Source organism: Neomonachus schauinslandi, chromosome 15, assembly GCF_002201575.2.
Source record: "Neomonachus schauinslandi chromosome 15, ASM220157v2, whole genome shotgun sequence".
Classification (NCBI taxonomy): domain Eukaryota; kingdom Metazoa; phylum Chordata; class Mammalia; order Carnivora; family Phocidae; genus Neomonachus; species Neomonachus schauinslandi.
Genome location: NC_058417.1, coordinates 50,305,062 through 50,323,696, shown reverse-complemented (window position 1 = coordinate 50,323,696; position 18,635 = coordinate 50,305,062).

Genomic DNA, 18,635 nt, shown 5'->3' with positions numbered 1-18,635 from the left:
ATCCCCGATGTGATGATATTTGGAGATAGGACCTTTGGAAATGGTAGGATCATGAAGGCAGAGGGATTTGTGTCCCATCAGAGACCCCAGGGAGACCCCTTTCTTCTTCAGCCATGTGAGGCTACAGTAAGACCACCATCAAGCTCTCAGCAGACACTGAGTCTGTCTGCACCGAGATCTTGCACTTCCCAGGCTCCAGGACTGTGAGAATCCATGTTTGCTGCTTATTAGCTGCCCATTTTATAGTATTTTTGTCATAGCAGCTTGAGAAGATTAAGACAAGTATGTAACAGAATATTTTATAACACATGTAGGAAGTTAAGAAATGTTTGCTTAATTTAACGAAATTGGAATGTATCTATGATTTGCTTAATTTAACGAAATTGGAATGTATCTATGACTTGAAAAGATTAAAACTTAGGATGATTTTTACTGAACAGTTTAGACAATTAATGGTGGGACAATAAGTGAAGGTATATTTGGACCAGAAAATCTAGGAAATAAGAAGAATGTGTACTTTCTTTCCTTTTGGCCCAAGAAAGTATTGATGTACCCTGCAGAGACGGGAAAAGAAAGAGAGGTCCACTGTTTTTCACAATATTCATTGGTTTACTGGATGAGAAGGTATCTTTCAACACACGAAATGAATAGTGTCAGCCTTTAAAATGTATTAGTGGCCCAGGAATTCAACAACTCGACACTATTTCATTCTGAAGAATGAAATTAGAAATTCCCATTAATATGCTCTTTGCAGACAGGAGAATATATAAAGAATACACAGAGTAGAGTTTTGTAATGAATTTACGATGTTTTCCTTTGCTGTACATTTTGGCCCTCTCTGAAAGCCACAAATGTGAACGTGGGTTATAATGGAGCTTAGAAGAAGCTGAAGCAGAAGGAACAGGAGGAGGAGGGGAGAAAATCGTACCTGAAAATACGATACCATTGTAAAAGTAGATAATTTTAATGGCCAAATGGGGGAAATGGAGTTATACAAAACATCTAAAAACAAGTTAAAGAAGTTAAAAACATCCAAAAATAACTATGGAAATTGAAATTTGCACACCAAGAATGATCTTTTTGCTAGGAATAAATTTTATATCACAACATTGCAGAAGGAGGACTCTGTGTGCGTGTACATATGTGCATATGTATGTGTATATATAAGATTGTGTATATATTAATTCTGATTAATTTTTTTAAGAGTTTATTTATTTATTTGACAGAGAGCAGGAGAGACAGCAAGAGAGAGAGAGAGAGAGAAAGAGCATAAGTAAGGGGAGTGGCAGAGGCAGAGGGAGAAGCAGGCTTCCTGCTGAGCAAGGAGGCCGATGCTGGGCTCGATCCCAGGACCCTGGGATCATGACCTGAGCCGAAGGCAGACGCTTAACCGACTGAGCCACTCAGGTGCCCCTCTCATTAATTTTTTATGTTAGAAAGGAACATCTTTATTTTACTTTATTTTGCTCAAATTTTGAGCAAATTTGTCTTTGAATTCTAGTTAGTTAACATATAATGTAATATTGGTTTCAGGAGTAGAATTTAGTGATTTATCACTTAAACACAACACTTAGTATTCATCACAGCAATACCCATCACTCATCTGGCCCATCCCCCACCCACCTCCTTCCATCAACTCTCAGTTTGTTCTCTGTCCTTAAGAGTCTCATGATTAGCATCTCTCTCTCTCTTTTTTTCCCAAAAGGAACACCTTTCTTTTTTTTTTTTTAATTCTTATGTTAATCCCCATACATTACATCATTAGTTTTAGATGAAGTGTTCCATGATTCATTGTTTGTGCATAACACCCAGTGCTCCATGCAGAACGTGCCCTCCTCACTACCCACCACCAGGCTAACCCATCCTCCCACCCCCCTCCCCTCTAGAACCCTGTTTGTTTTTCAGAGAAGGAACATCTTTCTAAATAATTGGATTACTCATCTAAACTATTATTCCTATTTGCTTTTTGGCCTTGAGAAGATACTTGGGTTTCTTTTATATTCTAAACTTAATATTGGAATCATTATCTCTTAATGCTCTTAGTAGCGGGGGATATTACAAGAGCCCTCATTTTCCTGCTGTTATTTGGGTTTATAACAAATTACGTTACCTTTTTCAAGATTTAAAATAAATACCTGTGTTATTTTTTGATGTATAGGCCAAAAGCTACAGTATTATGTAAATGTAGATTACTTCCCAACATCTTTTGGAATATAGAGAGCGAAATCTCATTTCCCCCTAGAACTACCTTTTAGTTCATATTTTATGAAGCAAATCACTGATAACTGTTTTACACAAGTTGTTTGGTGGAAATTGGGTCCCCGCTGTGGGGAGAACGAGCTTAGTCACACTAACTTGCCATGGGGGACGCAGCAGCCATAGACTGAGCCAAGCTAAGGGGGTCAGAATTGGGCGTCTAGCCAAACTAAAGTGTTAAGAAGAATTCTGCACACCTCAGCAAGGCGCAAAATTCACCCCAGCCAAGTGGAGGGGTGGAGGAAGATGCAAGCTCTAGTCAGGCTGAGAGAGGGGACCCGGTTAGGGCTGCCACATTGCCTTGTTTCTTCCTGCATCTGTGTTGTAAGTGACTCTGTGTCTACAAATGTGAATTATTGCACTAGGGTGCTAGACAACTCCATGTAAGCTTTTGGTCCAATATGTGCAATTAACACGTAATTATAAATTTTTAAAATTGCCTTACAGAGACAGATTTGGGTTTTGTAAAGCCTGAAGCTCATAACTTTTGGGGACTCTTTTTAAAAATACCATAAAAAATGGCAAGTATAAAACTAGATGTGAATATTAATTTGTAATCAGAATGAGAGAAACCACAAATCACAAATTTTAAAAGGCTCATAAATATTACAAAAATACCTCAAAAATTAACATAAATATACTTCTATAATATTTGCACATACATTTTTGGCTACCTACTCTTTGACAACCCATTCATAACACATCAAGATTTTTTTTGAATATTTTCTGTATGGAGAATAAAAAGATAATTCAGTCATCTATCTAGTATGGTTGACTTACTTCTCTGATGAGTTATAAAAGTTCCTTTAAGTTTTATGACTTTTGGGTGACATCCTGTAATTCATAGGAATTTAGTCAAGTTGTGGAAATGAGGTTTCTTTCATATGAGGGCCATGAGATGTGGAAGAATTTTTCATATATTAGCTTCTGTGGAAATAAGAAACACCATTTCCTTTCTGTAAACAGTATTCTCCCATTGCTGGGCACCATAGGCTGCATGCATATCTTCATAGGACCACTAGCTCTGTACTCTTTGTCACTACCCCAATGAGTTGGCACAGTGGGCGGTAGATACATTCTTGGAGGACTTGCAGACCCCGGCATCTAGAAACTTGTAAATACACATAAAAGTGAGTGTGCACTGCGGAAATATAGCCAATACACTAAAATTAAATGCATATATATCTCAAATTCCCCTTCCCCTTAGCCAGATCTCTGAAATGCTCTCTTGGTCACTCCAGTGCTACACATCAGGGGAACAGAGTCTATAATGGAAGGGACATTGGAGTAGAGAGAAATCATTGTCATAAGCAAGTGCAGTTCAATAGCTTATTTCTGAACATTTTATAAATGCATATGACCATGCAAGACCCCATGTAAATAAGACGAAACCCAAGCTTAAGCTTTAACTCCAGAGTAAACCACCTGTGGCAAACAACGTTGAACAGCAACAGTGGGAAAGTAATGAGAAAACGTAACGGAAGAAGGCTGGAGAAATATTCGGGGATAATAAATTCATGATGACACCTGTATTGTTGTAGGGAGCGAAAATTTTTCTGATTATTTTATGGGGCAACAACTGAAAGGTGTTACTTTGAGAGGTGACATGACCTGAATTAACTGGATTAAAAATTAGGGTGCGAGAAGGAACAGAGGACTAGTTCCTTCTTACTGTTACATAAAAATGTGATTTTTTTAAAAAGGTCACTTCTTATCTTACATATTATCATTCATTAACCCTAACTTAAAAATATTCTTGGTTTTATTTATGTATTTATGTATTTATTTTTAAGTAGACCGCATGCCCAGCGTGGAGCCCAATGTCAGGCTGGAACTCATGATCCTGAGATCAAGACCTGAGCTGAGATCAAGAGTCAGTCACTCAACCAACCGAGCCAAACAGGCACCCCCAAAATATCCTTGGTTTTAAAAGTATGACTTAAACGATAGGGGTTCAATCAGTCTGCTACCATATCTACGGATAAAGTGTGTTTTCAAGTTTCAGTGGCATATATTTTTCATAGAAATTAACAGCAAAAGGAGCTCCAAGTTGCATGAATAACCAAATAAATCATCATTCACGTTGGGAGATTTTCAGGAAGTGTCACTGCCATAGCAGTCTCAGTAATTTTTTTGAGTCACAATAATTTAAACATCAAGAGACGAGAGGAGAGAAATTGTCTAGTGTATCACCTGGAGATATCTTCTTTCTTTTTTCTGTAAAACTGTCTACAAAAGAGAAACATTAATTTTCTTGGATTCCATGTTCACAGAGCTTTTGTTATCATTGTGTGTCTTTGATAAACTTTTTATTTTGGAATAATTTTAGATTTACGGCATATTTGCAAGGACAATACAGAGTTCCAGTATACCCATCACCTGGTTCAGACTCTCCTAATGTTAGCTTCCCCCACTGCCATTGCATCTTTACCCAAACTAAGAAAGCAACACTGGTATGTTGCTATCACTAAGCCCCAGACTTTATTTGAATTTCACCCCTGATTCCATATCGTTTTTCTCTTCCAGGATCCAATCACCAAATCACATGCATTTAGTTGCTGCCTCTCCCTGGTTTCCTTTGACACTTGCTCAGTCTTTCTTTGTTTTCCATGACCTTGATATTTTTGAGGAGTACCGATAATGATTTTTTCGATTGTCCAAAGACTTTGTTTTTAACTGGATTAAAAATTAGGGTGTGAGAAAATGGCCACCGATCTGTACATTCACCTACTTGAGACACTTATGCAAAATGAATACAATGGATCCAAGGCTGGGTGAAAGTGCTCAGACCAATTTAGGACCTTCTGGAAGGAGAGTTATTGACAATGCTAAATGCCGCGTAGACTAGGGTGACTGTGGACGATATTTATAGCCACAACATCAGGTACCTTCATGACGGTGTAGATAAAGTTTTCCATTTGAATTCCCTATTTTAGTTTCTTATACAATTTGTTTCTAAGCCATAAGGTCTGAAGCCTTTTCCAGTGGTGCCGAGCTGTAGATTTTCCATTGTCTTGACACTGAAAGTGCTAAGCGTGAACACAAAACTATCGTGAGCCTAGGAGAAAATTGAAAGTGTACGATTTGAAGTTGCATTGCTTGCAAAACTTCAGAAGCCTATGCTTGCCAAGAAAAGAATTTGAAGCATTGCACTTCCATTTCTAAAGAGAAAGGAAGCCAATACTTATAAGATATGTCTTTATTTACTCAAACATAAATCAAATGCTCCAGGAACTTGTGCAAGTAAATCGGATTCCATTTTTATGTTTTTCCTGACACATAAATCTAGCTGTATGCAGAATGGCATGAATAATGCAGGAACTGAGGTCCCAGAGTGAATAATCTTTCATTGAAAACCTGAGACTGATGTCTTACCTTACAGAAATGGACCTGGCACCATGGAGATAAATGCAAGAAAATGCATAAGCAATCTGTGTGTATCTATTTTTCTCCTATTGGATTTTAATGTTCATGAAAGGAGTGGTATTATTACTATTTTATGCTGGGCACACTCCTTACAATAATCTGGAGAGATGGTTATTATTATTATTATTATTACTACTACTACTACAACTATCATATTAAGATGAAGAAGATGAAGGGATTTTCATAACTTATCCCAGATCATACTCTTGGTCAAAGGCAGAGTCAGATCTAGTGGGTCTGACTCCTGATGCATAAACATTACTAAACACTGTTCCTATCGCAAACTCAGGATAGTCTTTGATTGCTTGATTGCATGGTGGTAAGATGAAATAATCTGATAGAAGGAAAAAGAATAAAGAAAACCCTGCGTGTTAAAAGAACATATCATGTGCTCAGGCTACAAAGCCCAGTTAAAGTACACCATGGGATCATTATCCCAGCAACATGAGGAGCAAATCTATGTAAACCAATATTCAGATCCCATTTATCACTTACTTGTTTGCACAGTTCAGCAAAGGGGGAGACTGGACTTGAAACCATAACTGCAAGCCTTATGAAAGCCTTCATTCATTTATTAAGAATTTATCCACTGATTAGCTCAGAACCAGGCAAATAGTAGGTTCTCAATAGGCTGTGCTGAAGACAAGCATCTATACATACAGCCAAAAATAGTTTGGGGCCATTTGATATGTATATTGTGCTCCACCTGATAGAGATTGATTATTACCAAACCCTCCTCTCTTCTGGAAGTTAATGCAACTTCAGGGAGAAAAACCTAACCTAACTTTTTATTGATAAAATTCATATTCTATCAGAGAACCAAATGAGAATTTAAAATAAAGATTAGAGTGACTAATAAATATATTTTATTATTATTTACAAATAGTCCTGTGAAATTTACACTTGCATATATATTTTATGTTCTGATAATATCATAAATCAGATACGAGTAAGAAAAGTTCCTAAACTCGAGGAACTCATTTTCCACTGAAGAATTACCATATGCTTGGATTAGAGGGTAGACAAAAGTAGTGGAAATTACCTAGAAAATTAGGCAGGAGCCAAATAACTGGGATTAGTTGGAAAGGTGATATACATCTAGTAATCACCTGGCCTCCTTTCACTAAAAATAAGGGATGTTTCTAAAAAATCTATGCCTTGGATAAACATGAACAGTAAAGATGTAATTTGGAAAAGGTAACTAAGATTTCTTACCAAGGGATGGAACCAAAGCACCAGGAAGAGTTAGGTTATGAGATTAATACTCCTGAATGGTCCTGAGAGTCTGAGACAGGCTGGTATGTGCGGAAGGAGGAGGATAAGGAGATGGCGCACATACAAGACTCAGCTGTATGTAACGTGATGTAAGCTTGAAGCATTTTACTACTGTGTCAGTTACTGGGAAAAACATACAGAGAAAATGTGATACACACACACACACACACACACACACGCACAAATGGAATATAATGCAGCCTTAAAAAAGAAGGCAATCTTGTCATTTGTGACAACATGGATGGGCCTTGAGGGCATTATGCTAAGTAAAATAAGTCATAGAAAGAAACCATTTGCTTTCAGTTACATGTGGAATCTAAAAAAAGAATAATAGATGTGGTATTTGCTTTTTATTTCTATTTATATGTGTGTATTATAGTTCACATAATATATGGATGGAATAATATAGAAATATATGCACAAAATTATGAATATATCAATATAATCAGGGATGTGTGGTGTGCGCTCATTTTTTTATCTGATACGTGTATAACAGCAAAGATTGGTGACCGTGATTTGCACTGTCAGGTTAGCCTCTGAATGGTCTGATGCAGCATGTCTCTCACCTTCCATTGATTAATAGCCCATAAGAATTAAATTTTTAGGGGTGCCTGGGTGGCTCAGTTGGTTGAGTGTCTGCCTTTGGCTCAGGTCATGATCCCAGGGTCCTGGGATCAAGTCCCACATTGGGATCCCCGCTCAGCAGGGAATCTCCTTCTTCCTCTCCCTCTGCCTCTTCTTCCCGCTTATGTGCTCTCTCTCTCAAATAAATAAGATCTTAAAAAAAAAAAAGGATTAAATATTTAAAGCACAAATCCATGTTGTTTTAAGGATATCACATAGAGTAAGCATTCCCTGCACTGATGTAGAGCTGTCCTCTATAAAGGAACTCTTGCTTCTGGCCACTCATCAAACATCTTGCCGCCTTTGCTAAACTTCTCTTCTGCATCTGGAGTGATGGTATCTTCTATCCCAGATGACCAACATCCCACCCAACTCAAAGCTCAATGCCAAGGCCACTTTCTCTCCCAAGATACTTCAAGCCAGTGGAGAATAAATATGCCTGTATTTACCCTTCTAAGGTAATCAACTTTTAGGGTAAATACTCAAAGTTTCTCACTTAATAATTTTTGAAGAACTTAAATATGATTCTTTTGTATTTGTCTTCCATTTCCAGCCCAGTGATTAGAAAATATTTTTAAATGCATGGCTGGATAAGTCCATTGTTTCCATTCAATCATCTTATACTTAAATGTGCACATTGTATATAAAAGCCAATCCGGATTTTATTTTATATTTTTAAGAATCTACATCAGCTAGGTTTCTGTGAATGCAAACAAGTGTCAAAAGCAATGCTGACCAATGCCCATGGATCGAACTGTTAACTAATGATGAGATAAAGTTTCGAGAATCCTGTTTCTACAAATGGTAGGAATGCTGCAAATAAGACATGAAAGTTGAAAAAATTTCAAGTTTGTCATTCTGAAATCGGTCTACTAGAACTTCCTTTTTTAAGGCTATATTTAATCTTCAGGGAAAAATAGAGTACCATCTTGTGAAATGTGGTATTGACTTTGTCATACAGCAGATCTGGGGTGCAGAGGACGATCTGTGGGTGTGAGTATAAAATCACTTTGCCATTATTTCAATGACTTTAAAAATTACTTGTCATTATGTCTCTAAAGTATATTTGCTCCCTCAAAATCTTTATTATGCCAACCAGACCGTTATTTGCGGTGCTCCTTGCAAGACACTATGAAATAAATGTGTAATTAATAAACGCAAAACGGTGCAGGGAAGCGTTGAGGTATTCTTTGGTTGCAACCTCTTTGTGCGAGTAGAAATGCACAGAGATAACCCATTTTAATATTTCAACATCTGGTTGGTTATCTCTGTAAACCAAGATAAATTAGCGCAGCAAGGGAATAAAATGAGTGTGCTAAAACCATCTTGGGATGATGTCACACTAAAAAGCAAATTCTCTTTATAGAGTTTAAAAGGTAATTAAAAGGTTATTTTCTGAGGCTTTAGTAACATTTTATCTAATGTGAAGCCAATGTGCTCCAGGTCATAGGCAGGCCAGCCTCGAATGAAGTCACAGAGACAAAAATGAAGATGGAGGTGGAGATTAAGTTAATTAGGATTTCTTAAGATAATATTTAATTTAATGAAGGATTTTAAGGCTGTAAGATTGTTTCCTCACATCACAAGCTACATCAAACATGCACATTTTCACATTCAGCACAGGGGAATGTTGTTGGCCAATGGAATCTTAGAGAATTCACAATATCCCAAAGACAGAATTAAGACCAGTTATAATAAGAATCTAGGGAATATTAGTGGCATGCAAATGGATTCGATTAATAATGAAATGCGGGGTGGTATTTCTGTAAGTATACAATCCAATGATTTTTGAAAAGTCTTTGGTCTTGATCTCATCTTGCCTGGAAATTGTGATTTGGTGTTGAACTGCACTTGATAAGAAACTAATACTGTTTGCATTCACAGAAACCTAGCTGATGTTTCTTAATACTTAAGAAACTTAAACTAATAGAAGAAAAGAAGCGTGTGTCCTGGTGTGTGGGCACGTGAGAACTTTGAGGAAGAAAAATAAGGATTAGGGAACCAATCTCTGAAACAATATAGGCCACAGTGCACATAAAAGTAGGATTTATTTATGACTTTGAAAGTTTGAAAAAAAGAAAGTGAACGTTTTGGAATCTGGTAGCTTAGTCCTTAAGATCTGGGGATTTTAATTTAGGCAGTGATCAGTATTTTGAAATGCAATGCTACATTTTTAAAGGCTAGTTGTGAGTGTCGGTGATGTTTCTAGCATGGAAGGAACTAGTATTTATATGTGAAGTATCTTTGTAAACCTCTTTCTAGAACTTATTATAGTTCCATTTATACAATGGGTAACACTGAGACTCAGGGCAGGCTATCTGCCTGTTACACAGATGTACAGGGCAGAAACAGAATTCAAATCCCGTTTAATAGAATTCCAAGATCAACACCAGACTATTTCCCAATTTCAGACTGTAGTATTTTGGGGTGGCTGCCTTTTGAGTCAGCCCTGAACTTGTTGCTATTGTAGGCTGAGCAAGTGAAGAGAGCAGTAGGGGGCCTTGCCCTTGGGTAGAACTGTATCTCTAGTCTCCACTTCCCCTACACACCCATGCCCCCCACTGCTTTGCCCTGTCCTATAGCCTGGGAGGCTTGTGTCCTGGGGATGAATCCCCCACACTTCCTTGCCTTCTGGCTTCTGATTTGATTGGCCAATATGAGAATAGGGAGAAGACTACCTGAGCATTTCTTCCCTGCTCCATCAGTTCCTATGATTTTGTTTCCCTATAAGCTGGTTCTTGTTGGAAGCCTTCTCTTCCACCTCTTCCTCCCGCTATTTTCACTCGATCCTGTGGAACCCCTTTACCCTATGCTCTTCGAGGCCTAGAAGTGGTAAACCAACCAAAGCCACTAGTTCTGGAACTCTCAGCATCACTAGATAGTTAACTTATCCCTGCCCACACGTCTGTAAATAACTCCTTCAGTAAATTCCCTTAAAAATCTCCATTATGTGCACCTGCTCATTCCTTTTGGAACCCTGAATGAGACAAAAGCTATCAGACGATTAAAAATCTCTATAAATACTGGCCCTTAGACATGATCCCTTGTTTTAGCCATTGATTAAAGTAGTGCAAACACACTCCAATACGTATTAATCAAATTTTCATAAATCTGTAGATCAGCTGAGTAGTTCTTCGAGTTTTGGCTAGTTTGTCTGGGGTTGGCCTAGGAGGCCCTCACTAATAGCTTAGCTCAGGTGAAGGGATGAGGTGACTAGGTCACATATCTCTCATCTTCCAGCAGGATGGCCAAGACTCAGTCACATGATAGTGGTCACAGGCTTCCCAGATCTGAAGGTACAAACACTTTTCATGTCTCAAGTACATCAAGTTTGTTAATGTTCCTTTGCTGAAATCCAGTCATTGTGAGAGGGACCAAGCCCATGGTGCAGATACAGGGAGAACCATAATTTTGTCCACTTTTGCAAACAATCTACCACAGATGTCCAGATTTGCAATCATTGCCTGTTTTAAGAACGGTGTGATTTGCAATTTTCTTCCAGGTTTTGACTATAGGTTTTGTCTCCTGGTGTGAGTCCGTGAAACTTCCCTACTGTATAATGCTCTCAGAGGACTCAGATGAAAGGTGAAGTATTTATTTATTATTTTTTCTTAACTCTAATTAATAGCATATTTTACCAATGTAGAAATATTAGAATCTGGAATCTGAAACCTTTTCACAACAGGAAAGGATGTTATTTTTCTTTCCTTCTTTTTTGAGAAGGAATATTCTAAATGAGTAAGAATGTTCTGTGAGGAGAGAAATTCTCAGCACCCTAAATCCATAGCCAATCTAAGAAATTTGCTGTCAGTCTCTGTAGTCCTCTAAGAGGCCTGGCAAGAGTTAACATTTAATAAAACCAAAAAGAAATATTCTTCCTCAATTGCATAATTCAGAAAGCCTAGATTGGGGGCCAGCAGAACAAAATGTCTCCAGTATGAAAATCTTTTATGTTTTATTTTACTTACAAGTGGTGACAAACATCTTGAAAACAAATATCTTTCAAAGAAATCTGATGAAACAAAAAGCATTTTGTTTCAAATATAAAGAATAAATCTTAGACATTTTGAGTGGTTTCCTGAACAAAAAAAGTATGGGAAATGCCAAAGATGGTTTTTCTAGGCATTTCCTTCAAGAGCAGAATTTGAAAGACTTGAAAGATTTTTGTTCTTGTTTTGTTTTACTTTTTAAACTACTAGCTCAAATACTGATGACAGGTATTTTTTCTTCGAGTCACCTTAAGGTGTATTGAGGATGCATTACGTTAGCACCACTGGCTAGGTTGACAGATAACATCGCACAGGAAGCGGACCATAGAGCGCGTGCCCACACATGCGCATGCGCGCACACCACCCCCTCGTATTTGATCTAAAGATAGCTAGATGAGTTGTGGACATTTTATATCTTTCAGAAACGTCTTTAGTGTTCAGTCCATTTTATGCTGAATATTAGGATTTCTGAGTAACGTGACTAAAACCAAGGCTGTTGTCTGATAGAAGAATAATGATAAATTCATGCATTATAATTATTAACATGTACAACAATTTTTAAAAAATGATTTCTTCTTATTGATTGTGAGTGAATGGTTTAATCTTGAGCCTCCCATTCCTTGAGCAGCACTAACCTGGTGACATTAATTGGTGACAAATGCCTGAACTTGAATAGAGGCTCCATCATTTCCAGGAGAGTAGCATTAGGGAAATCTTTTCTTTGTTTCTTAGTTTGAGTTTCTGTTTCCTAATCTATGCAATAGGGGTATCTAAGCAATAATTATTTCTAATTGTTTTCCAAATTGGCATTTTGAGTCCTAGAGCTAAGTTATTTTGTTTTATTTAAATATTAAAAGGAAATAAATTTTTATCTGTCTATTCATATGTAATTTTATACTACACATGAAGATGTGTGAAAAATTGGATGGTATTTGAGTGAGACCACTGTAGACATCAAAAACTTTTAGTTGGATAGAAATCCAGGAATTTTTTATGGTTAAATCTAAAATTGATAGATCAAATGCTAGATATATAGTTTTAGTCTTGAATTTAATTCTATAAACCAATTAATTACCAACCAAAGGAGTTTTAACTAATTGGTATATAAGTTAGACGTTCTGCTATAGATACTCACAGAAGGTAAATATTTAGTTGGTAGATGAATTCACGATATGCATACCCACTTTTCTCCATTGCTACTGCATAATGCCACTTCTTCTTTCCACAGTATTTTTTTTTAAAGATTTTATTTATTTATTTCAGAGAGAGAGAATGAGAGAGAGCACATGAGAGGGGGGAGGGGCAGAGGGAGAAGCAGACTCCCTGCCGAGCAGGGAGCCCGATGCGGGACTCGATCCCGGGACTCCAGGATCATGACCTGAGCCGAAGGCAGTCGCTTAACCAACTGAGCCACCCAGGCGCCCTCCACAGTATTTCTAACCACTTCCTAACTAGTCTCTGTTTCATGGTTGCACCAATTAATCCAGTCTTAGGCTTTCCACAGTACAGGCAGACTTATTTTGATTTTAAACCTAAACCAGTTCTTACCAATTCCCAGTTAAAACCCTTCAATGTCTTTGTATTGCTCTCAGAATAAAGAAAAAATATCAGATCCCTACATGGTCTGATCCATACTAAACTCTTAACCTCTACACTGTAGTGAGGCTTAGGCCAAAGGCTCCAGCAGTTGAGACCCTGGCTTGTCAGTTACTAGCTGGGAGCAGACCCTTTGTAAGTTAATTAATCTGTCTGAACCTGGATATGCTCACCTATAAAATTGAGTTACTGATAGTATCTACCTCACATGAATCTTTGAGGAACTAAATGAAGTGACATATTTAAAATGTGTAAACCAGCGGGCCTGGGTGGCTCAGTTGGTTAAGCGTCTGCCTTTGGCTCAGGTTATGATTTCGGGGTCCTGGGATCGAGCCCCGCGTCAGGCTCCCTGCTCTGCAAGGAGCCTGCTTCTCCCTCTCCCTCTGCCTGCCCCTCCCCCTGCTCGGGCGCACACGCTTTCTCTCTCTCTCTGTTAAATAAATAAATAAAATCTTTTAAAAACAATAATTAAAAAAAAAAAAAACCCAAATGTGTAAGCCAAATGCTTATGTACAGTGAATATGATTACCTCCTTCTCTGTGCTCCTTCTCCCTCTGCCCTCTGGTTCCATGACCTTCATTCAGCTAGCTTTGTTCATGCCCCATACTCCACTCGCAGGAGCCCTGAGTGCTGTTCCCTGTCTGCAATGTGCTACGCTCATCTCTGAACTCTGATGCACCTGCAGCACCCAGCTCACGCATTCGTAACTGACGTTGTCTACTTGTGCTCCCTGCCACTCCCCAAAACAGCACGCTTACAGTCATGCGTGTAGTTTGTACTAGCATCTGAAGGGTGTCCGGTTCCCCTGGTAGACCCAGAGCTTTTTGAGAGCAGGGACTAAATGTTATTGGTTGTCTTTGTATCTCCAGTAGCCAGCACTGTGCTCAAACATATTTGTGGAATGAGGGGCGCCTGGGTGGTTCAGTCAGTGAAGCGTCTACCTTCGGCTCAGATCACGATCCCAGGGTCTTGGGATCCAGTCCCATATCTGGCTCCTTGCTCAGTGGGGAGCCTGCTTCTCCCTCTACCTGCTATTCCCCGGCTTGTACTCTCTCTCTCTCTCTCTCTTTCTCTGACAAATAAGTAAAATCTTTAAAAAATGTATTCGTTGAATGAATAAATGAAAGAATTAATAGGGGTGTCTGGGTGGCACAGTCGGTTAAGCCTCAGACTCTTGCTTTCGGCTGGGGTTGTGATCTCGGGGTGGTGGGGCTGAGCCTGGCCTTGGGCTCTGGCTGAACATGGAGCCTGCTTGGGATCCTCTCTCTCCTTCTCCCTCTGCTCCTCCTCTTGCTCTCTCTTTCTCTTTCTAAAATAAATAAAAAAATCTTAAAAGAAATAATGAAATGAAGTCAAATAAATACAATAGTAAGTGAGTATGACAACACAGACATTAACTTAGCCCTAAGTTCCAATGAATTCAAGCTTAGTGAAAAGATATATAAATTCTATTAGTTTGTCGGCTCCTGTCTTTCACATGATGGTGTTATTGATGAGGGTGATGATAATGATCACACCCTACTTTTAAACAGTGCCTGACATGTGAGAAAGACTAAATGCCTTTTGCATATATTAAGTCATTATTTTATATTGGATAATACCCAAGAATAAATCTCAACATTCTTGATGATTAATTGTATATTGTTGAACAATGGACTACAATCCATCACAAAATAATAACGAACTAAATTTAGTGTATTATTCAGTGATTTTAAGCATATCAAGTTGTCTAAAAATCTCAGGAAAAAAATCATAAGTTTGAGGTAAGGACTCACATTTCTGAGTCAGAAAACATGAATTTATTTAGGTCACAGAAGAAAAATACACAGTCAATTCAGTGGGTATTCTCTATAGATAAGCTAGTAATAAATGTCTCATGTCACTGAATTTACTGTAGTTTTCTTGATCTGTGAGGATTTAATTGGTATTCTTTATTAAATTCCTCCAGTCAAATGATTTTTAAATAGGTCAACAGTCATTTGGAGATTTAAAAAATGCTTCTCTATACCTTAGTTTATATTTCAAGTATATACATATATATATTTGAAAAAAAAATATATATGAAAATTTTGTGTTGCAGGTATTATCCTCATTTTAAAAATGCAACCAAGTCAAAAACAAGCAAACAAACAAACAAACAAAAAACAAACATGTGGTCAAGATCAGAGTTAATCAGTGACATAGTTGGTGGGCAGTTAGTCAAGGTCTTCAATCTGAAAGTCTAGAGATATTGCCCCTTTGTCTCAACTAAGGAGAAACTTAGGGAAATGAAAAGAAAGAGAGAAATGAGGAGAAGAAAATCATAACATAATCCTTTTACTGGGATTCCAACACCTCTGTATAGTTTTTTGTTTTTGTTTCTTTTTTTTGAGAGACACCTGGATTCTATAATTCTATATAGTGTTTTTGACTCAGCAGAGTGCATGTACCCTGGCTGGAAAATAATCTTTATAATCTAGTAAAGGAAATTAGAATTGTTCTTAATTCTTTAGGTTTTCAAGGATACATGGGGGACAAGGAGAAAAAGTGAAGAAAAAAATGAGCAAAATAATCTGAAGGATATCTTGGCTCAGTCAGCTGTTTGCTTGTTGTTAAGCAGAAACATTTTTAAATGTAAAATATCTCAGCCAGATGATTGATGATTTAGGAGAATTAGGTGGATCTTAAATTAGATTATTTTCCTTCATATTTTTTGTCTGTTGCATTGGAAAGCTCAGGATATATACATGTATATGTATTTGTATATAAGTATATATGTATATATGTATGTGGGTATATATACACATACACACACATACGTATATATTCCCAAGCCAAAAAGTTCAATAAGAACTAAGTGAGCTTACAGGTTCTACAAGCTAAATTAAAACAATATTTCTTGAATCACGGCATTTATAATTGTGTCCTAAATTTCTATATGTACTATATTGTGATTACAGTTAATGAATATGATGTAAAACATATGAAAACTTAAAAGGGTATCAGAAGACTCTTTTACTGAAGTAAAAGGTTAGTTGTGATAAGTTGAACTGAATATAATTAAACCCAAGCCATAATTTCATTTGAATTTATCTTATGGGCAATGAGAATCCATTTTTGTCATCAGGTCACTTGAGGTGAAGAACTTTAGAATGTTTTCAATGTTTTCCAGGATTTCTCCATCTCTATCCTGTTCTTTTAGGCCAGATTATTTATTGTTGTGAGGTCTGTCTTATGCATTCTAGAATATTTAGCAACATCCCTGGATTCTCCCCACAAATGCCAGGGGCACCTTCCCTCCCTTCACTGTGATAACCAAAAATGTCTCCAGACGTTGCCAAATATCTCCTGAAAAGCTAAACACCACTCAGTGGAGGACTGAGGATTACTCTATTCATTTGTTTCTCCTGTGACAATTTGTAATAGACTTCAGGCTTTTTAGCCCAAATATAAACAAGGTTGCATAACATTAGAATGATAACCTTATAATTTTAGGTGTGAGGAATAATAAAATACATCATACTTTTATATTTTCTATAACTATATAACTATATAACTATATATATATATATAACCACTGACTGCATATTCACTATATGGCAGGAGCTTTTCAAACAATTCTTATATTATTCAATAATTAGACTGTTTCTACTCCATTTTACAAGAGGATAAATAAAGCATAACCAGTACCAAGTCACAAAGCTAGTCTACTGATGTTTGACTTGAGTTCCTTTTGACTTGGAAGCCCTGGTCTCCAACTATATCAGCTGGAAGAATAAGGATCGTTGGGGTATGAATATAGCTGGTTATCTTCCTTTACTCCTTTTTAAATCTGTCAGTTTTATATTAAATGGTGCTATCTCTGCTGAGTTCTCGATGAGAAGTCAAGGTGCCTCGTACTGACCAGTTCTACTTCTTACGACCTAGGTGAGCAAACACAATTCACTTAGACTACATTACTTGCAAAGTCTCAGTGATCTTGAAAGAGATATGGTAATGGTCAGAGCCATTACTTACTCTATAAAACAGCAGCTCATTACGATACCTTGATATAGAAGTGAATAAATATATATTTTGACAATCCAACAGCATAGTTTAGTTTTTGGAGAATAAAAGGCAAAAACAAACTCCCCACAAATGCAAACAACTTCCGAATCTAAACTAAGTGTGGGTGGGAGACTTAATAGCGATCACCAAGCTGTCCTTAAAAGGTTATCCTTAATTTTGCAAAAATATTTGCAGTGTAAATTTTGGGCAAGCGGGGCATGGTCTGTATTTTTCAAAAACCAATAAGATTATAGCCATAGGAATTTTTTTTAAGATTTATTTATTTATTTGAGAGAGAGCGAGCTTGTGAGGGGCAGAGGGAAAGGGAGAGAGAATCTCAAACAGACTCCACACTGAGCATGAGCCTAATTCGGGACTCTATCCCATGACCCTGAGATCACGAGCTGAGCTGAAATCAAGAGTCAGATGGTCAACTGACTGCATCACCCAGGTGCCCCTAACCATAGGAATATTTTAAATGTCTATAACAACTTAGTGGTTCGGGAAATAACACTTTATAATTAAAAATTCCAAAGAAAGTAGTTTTTTCCCCTCATTAAAAAAGTTATTGGAGTTGAGCAAGATGTGTTTTTTCCCCAAATATCTATAATCTGTCTACAAGGAAAAAAAAGTAAGAAATATAAATTAAAGATCTTTATTTTTCAGTTTTTGTTTCATACTTATTTTTTCTTTATTAAATAACAATCACACTACTGAGCTATAGAGCGAATAATGCTGTGGAAATGCTAACACGGTGTTATTTAACGTGCTACTTAAGCTAGTCTGTGCAGAGATAATCTACACCATCCTCATTATTCATATGACTTGGAAAAAGTATATTCAATCAGAATTGCGTGAGTTAGGACCTATATTCCCAACTTATTAGATAGTGTTGAAATTGACATTTCTAACTTGACCAAAGTTTTATAAAAAAAAATCCTCCCCTTCCATGATAACTCTAGTCCTCCTCCCATCTAATAGTTTGTGCTGCAAATTTGTTCTTGACTGAGCGCAGGTGAAAGGTAGGTTTGAGGATAGAGTGTGAAACTCAAGGCCAGAAAGGTGGTCTGTTTACAGATACACCTCACTGATTTGGAATAGAATGCAGACAACTCTGCAACTTTTGAGACTTGTTACTTCTACTTGAAAGTATAAAATAATCTACCAACACCATAAAATGCTTATTAGGGAGATACTGAAAAGTGAAGAACAAAATACCTGACCCTTTATTCATTAATCAACAAATCAGGTAGAGGGCAAGAACATCCTGATTTTTCCATAATTCTCTACCTAATTCCATAAGAATTCCTTAATTTCTCCACACTCCTCAGAGAAAGTGGTGGTTGTGATTGAGCTCACGCACTTGGACTTTGTTGTAAAGGCACTAATGTAAGCCATGGGATGTATTTGTTAGTTCTGAACATAAAACATACAACATTGGCT